Source organism: Salmo salar, chromosome ssa20 (assembly GCF_905237065.1).
Source record: "Salmo salar chromosome ssa20, Ssal_v3.1, whole genome shotgun sequence".
Classification (NCBI taxonomy): Eukaryota; Metazoa; Chordata; class Actinopteri; order Salmoniformes; family Salmonidae; genus Salmo; species Salmo salar.
The window spans coordinates 47,924,479-47,930,780 of NC_059461.1; positions in this window are offsets into that span (position 1 = coordinate 47,924,479).

A 6,302-nucleotide genomic window follows, 5' to 3' on the forward strand; every position below is an offset into this window, starting at 1 on the left:
TAATATTTGGATGCAAACTAAACATGTTATACATTTCAACTCTATATCTGACATGGTACAGGTTTCTTCTTTTTTATTTTGCCCATAATGATGTGTGTGAGGTGTACACTTTTGTTTCAAAGTAGATTTCTTTAAGACTACCAAGAAATACTCTGTGTGACCCTGATTTAGCCCACTGCTTTAAAATGTTTGAATTAAGTTCCAACTGTAATTCTGTGTTTGCCACAATATAATAGCCTGCTTGTATTTTCCCTATAAACAATGGCTTGACATACTTTTGATATTACCTTAATAAAGTTGAGAAACTTTTGTGAAAGTTTGGTGTGGCTATTATTAAGCTTTAGCTACTGCAGGCCTATGATATGACTGACTCCGCCCCGACAGTTGAACTTAAGGCGAGGAAGAATGTTTCAGACCTACCAGAGTTACTCCTATAATCTAACAATATAATGCTTGTCTTAATACAAAATATTCTGATCAAAAATGTACGAATTAGCCTCTTTCTGTACATCTATATCTGTATAGCAGACACAGTAACCATCTAACATAAATACATGCATGTCGGTGTCTTAGCATGCCGCCGGGCATATCTCTGTCTCTCTCTCTGGGGCGAAGCCTGAGCTTTTTATTCTTTATATAGGCCATATGTTTATATATATATATCAATATCATACAGTACACGCCTAAGCCTATAGGCCTATATATGCAATGCCCTGATGCATTTAGTGCTCAAATCTCCAACAGCTGAACCGTAAGGTGGACAATCATTGCTTTATGAAAGTAGCCTAAAAAGGGGGGGGAAATGGCTATAAAGTTTTGCATATGCTACATATCAAAACACAAGCAATAGTGTTTTTCTAATTTGTTATAGGCTGTTTTTAAGGACACGTAAATGTGGATCATTTGGCCAATATCCCTAGTTTTTTGATCGTGCTAACTGCGCCAAGTCGGATTTGAATGCATATGGTTGTCTGGTAAATTTCTAAAATGTATGGTACATTTAAATCTTCCCGGTCACGTTGCCCAGCGCCAAATTTTCGTAAAGGAACCCCTGAAATGTGCATATTGTTTTTATGCAGATGTTAGAATATTTGCATGAAAATCTGTTGCCAATTGGATGGAAACCTATAGACACCCAAAAGTATCTGGCAAGTGCGCTATTTCAGTGTCACTTTGATTATGCCTGCACATCATGGCTCACCAGCAGCCCCAAACATCTAAAGAATAAACTACAGACTAGGGTAGAATATTTTCCCGGTATTACAAATGTTCCATCCTGAAAATAATCACTTTTCTCACGAGTATCCTGCCCAACCCGGAAGTGTAATTCTAAAGCGTATAAAGAATATTAACATGTATGGATTTGAGTAGAGCTTTGTTCGGCATGAAAATTAAAGTCTGATGTGACCGGATCCTGATGAGCCATACATTAAATACATCTTATGAGCCCTACATTGAAGACATTTTATGAGCCCAAGCAAGCCCAAATGATTGTGGTGTTATCCAATACAAAGTAACAACATCGATCCAAAACCCTTACTCCAAAAATCTGAATTTACTAGATTCCACTACCACTTTACTTATCTTATTTCCTTTTGCAATCGCCACTGGAATCCAATTATTCTCACTCTCATCTCCACTCAACATGGTCCAAGCACACCAAGACAGTCGTGAAGAGGGCACGACAAAACCTATTCCCCCTCAGGAGACTGAAAAGATTTGGCATGGGTCCTCAGATCCTCAAAAGGTTCTACAGCTGCACCATCGAGAGCATCCTGATTGGTTGCATCACTGACTGGTATGGCAACTGCTCGGCCTCCGACCGCAAGGCACTACAGAGGGTAGTGCGTACGGCCCAGAACATCACTGGGGCCAAGCTTCCAGGACCTCTATACCAGGTGGTGTCAGAGGAAGGCCCTAAAAATGGTCAAAGACTCCAGCCGCCCTAGTCATAGACTGTTCTCTCTGCTACCGTGCGGCAAGCGGTACCAGAGCGCCAAGTCTAGGTCCAAGAGACTTCTAAACAGCTTCTACCCCCAAGCCATAAAACTCCTGAACATCTAATCAAATGGCTACCCAGACTATTTGCATTCCCCCCCACAACCGGTACCCCCCTGTATGTAGTCTCCCTACTCTTTAATTTCTTGTTACTTTTATTTCTTATTCTTATTTATATTTTTAGGAACTCGTAAGTAAACATTTCACTGTAAGGTTGTATCAGGCGCATGTGACTAATACAATTCGATTTGATTTGATTTGACTGGTCTGATGGCGAGGACAGTTTTAGCAAAGATTATCTATTATATTGAAAACATAGTCGAGGGACCACTCTAACAATGGAAATACATGTTCTCGAAGACGGAAGACAGGCGGGAGGAGGCGAGATCAGGTTGCACCATTCTAGCAATGAGAGGGCAGATACGCACGTGAACAACAGGCACAACTCCGATTTAAAGCAGTATTTTTTCAAAGTTGACAAAATGCAACACGCCTCCAATTATATCAGTGCATTCCTAACAACCTAACCATTACAAAACTTAAATTAGATCGAATAAGCCTCATGTAGTAAATTAGCTATTACCTTTTCGGTTGAGTTTGACACTCTCGTTGACCTACATAAAAAATGCCCTCACTTCGTGGTCTTATTTTCGTGGACAGATTTTGGGCCGAGTAACCCCTCTCGCTTCGCCTCTTACTCTCTGGTTTTAGCCAATGATGTGTGGCCTATAAACCCTAGATGACTGACGGGGCGCTGTATTAAAGCTACGACACAGCCATTTTGGTACTCCTCCCAAAGTAAAAAAAGATTTTGGAATCAATAGAAATGCATTAAGGTCTACTATCTATTAGTTTTTGACAAGTATATTCTATTAATCAAATTTCAAATCAAATTTATTTATATAGCCCTTCTTACATCAGCTGATATCTCAAAGTGCTGTACAGAAACCCAGCCTAAAACCCCAAACAGCAAGCAATGCAGGTGTAGAAGCACGGTGGCTAGGAAAAACTCCCTAGAAAGGCCAAAACCTAGGAAGAAACCTAGAGAGGAACCAGGCTAGGAGGGGTGGCCAGTCCTCTTCTGGCTGTGCCGGGTGGAGATTATAACACCACATGGCCTAGATGTTCAAATGTTCATAAATGACCAGCATGGTCAAATAATAATAATCATTGTAGTTGTCGAGGGTGCAACAAGTCAGTAACACAAGAGTAAGTGTCAGTTGGCTTTTCATAGCCGATCTTTGAGAGTATCTCTACCGCTCCTGCTGTCTCTAGAGAGTTGAAAACAGCAGGTCTGGGACAGGTAGCACGTCCGGTGAATAGGTCAGGGTTCCAGCAGGTCTGGGACAGCAGGTCTGGGCCAGGTAGCACGTCCGGTGAACAGGTCAGGGTTCCATAGCTGCAGGCAGAACAGTTGGAACTGGAGCAGCAGCACGGCCAGGTGAACTGGGGACAGCAAGGAGTCATCAAGCCAGGTAGTCCTGAGGCATGGTCCTAGGGCTCAGGTCCTCCGAGAGAGAGAAAGAAAGAAAGAGAGAAAGAGAGAATTAGAGAGAGCATATTTAAATTCACACAGGACACTGGAAAAGACAAGAGAAATACTCCAGATGTGACAGACTGACCCTAGCCCCCTGACACATAAACTACTGCAGCATAAATACTGGAGGCTGAGACAGGAGGGGTCAGGAGACACTGTGGCCCCATCCGATGAAACCCCCGGACAGGGCCAAACAGGTAGGATATAACCCCACCCACTTTGCCAAAGCACAGCCCCCACACCACTGGAGGGATATCTCCAACCACCAACATACCATCCCGGGAGAAGGCCGAGTATAGCCCACAAAGATCTCCGCCACGGCACAGCCCAAGGGGGGGCGCCAACCCAGACAGGAAGACCACGTCAGTGATGAGTCTTCAGTAAAGACTTAAAGGTTGAGACTGAGTCTGCGTCTCTCACATGGGTAGGCAGACTATTCCATAAAAGTGGAGCTCTATAGGAGAAAGCCCTGCCTCCAGCTGTTTGCTTAGAAATTCTAGGAACAATTAGGAGGCCCGCGTCTTGTGACCGTAGAGTACGTGTAGGTATGTACGGTTGGCAGTAAACTGACACCTTAATGCTTAGCCTACTTTTAAATTATATTAGGATATGTGAACTGAACATAAAAATATATATTTGTTTATAAAAACCTATTCCTTATAGTATTTTTTTAGAGAGTAATAATGTTACTGACACCACTACAACAAAGAGGTACATGTCATTTTGAATTCCATTCATTCCTATGGAGGACTGCTACCAAAATGGCTGCCGGTGTCTTCAAAGCCTCTTATTTGCCAATACATAACATCAGCAATTCAGGTTTTATCAGTGGAGGATGTCTGAGGAGAGGACGGGCTCATAATAATTGCTAAAACGGAGACAATGGAAAGGCATCGAACACAAACCTTGTGTTTGGCATCGAACACAAACCATGCATTTGATACCATTCCACCAGTTCCGCTCCATCCATTGCCATGAGCCCATCCTCCCCAATTATGGTGCCTAAATATAGAATGTGTGGAAGAAGAATGTGTTAAATAATGTGTTTAAAGTAAGAAGAGGAAAATGTGAGAATGAGAGAGAAAGAGAGAGTGGGAGAAAGAAAGAACACAAGCTGCGTGCCTGTTCTTCATACTTTTTTAATCGACATTCACATTTAATCGAGATGGGATTGCCTGACCACAGAAAACGATGCATATATATATATATATATATATATATATATATATATATATATTTTAAAATAGTTGCGGCGACAGTTTTCGTCAGGCTGCTGCGGTTCGTGGGATCAAAAGGGTCGCGGAAGACGTGGGAGTGTCGGCATGGGTAGGGCGGGTCGGCGATCTATGTTATTAGGGATGTATATAATCCCGGCCTCAAAGACCATACGGAGATAATGGGCAGGCGGATAATGGATTTAAAGGGACCATTCTATGGGTTTGTGTCGCTATTATTTGTGTTTGTTTAGCTCTGGTCATAATTATTCTTGTCCTCATCGTCGATTTAATCAGGCGTGATGGAGAACGGCCCAGTGACAGACTGACTGGCTCTTTGAGAGTCCGAGTCCTTGTGCGGACAAAACAAGTGTCAGATCCAATGTTCCCTCCATTTTGGGGGGGGGGGCACTGAGCACATTTCAGGTCGGCAAACTTGAACCTTGTGAAAATTCGGTGCAACTTCCGGTGCGCGTTTACTGTGGACACTGAGCCTACCTGCTTTAAGTAACAGTTTTAACTGTGGCTAGGAAGGCTACTGTGGCTATTTGATAATAGTGTAGACCTATCAGTTGCCTACTATCAAAAACAATGGAGAAAATGCATGCCATAACATTTTAACAAGGAAATAGTCATTTAACTCAGCCTACAGTAGTAGCCAATCTGTGGTGTTCAATGTCTACAACCCATTACACGTTTGAAAAAACGTGCAGAATTTGACATGAACCTGTTCATTCACTTGTCCTCCAGACTAAGAGGTAACTGAACATGTTGTTGTATTGTGTTTGATGCAAGAAACCATTTCATCAAATAAAACTGCATTATTATTCCCGTAAAGTTATTATTACCAGTGGCGATTTTAGCATGTAAATCTTGGTGGGGCAAACTCAGCATTTTTTTTAGATGCATACCGGCAAAGCCCCTACACAACACAACACTAAACAATACATTAATTGCATTATAACGATGACAAATTGTGCCCACACACTGTTACCTCCTACATAAAGCTGTCCCAACAGCAGAGCTTTCTTTTCAGCACCATGGAGTGAATCCTTACCACTGCTACACCTGGCTATCAGCGGAGCCTTGTCTGGCAGCGAATCAGTTCATTCAGCCTCATTTACTGCCTTTTTAAAAACCATAGCTGATATGGCTAACTTTCTTAAGGAAATGTGGTTTCTACTGACTCCTTGTGGATTTGTGTAAGTCGATAAGAACTGCATTCTCCTTCAGTAATAACAAAGGCCAAAAGGATACACAAACATTATTACATTTCTGTTCAGTAAATTCATCATGTTTATTCTTATATCATTAAAACTTAGCTCTAAGTATAAGCAAGCGCAAGCAAACGAGCTGCAACGAGGTAGGCCTGTTGTTCAGCACTTTCAAAATGGACACCGACAGAAATTCAGATAGATATTAATTCAGATAAATTCAGCAAGATGTTGAGGCCTTAACTTTACTCTTCTTTGATTAAGTCACCACACACACACACACACACACACACACACACACACACACACACACAGAGAGAGAGAGAGAGAGAGAGCGAG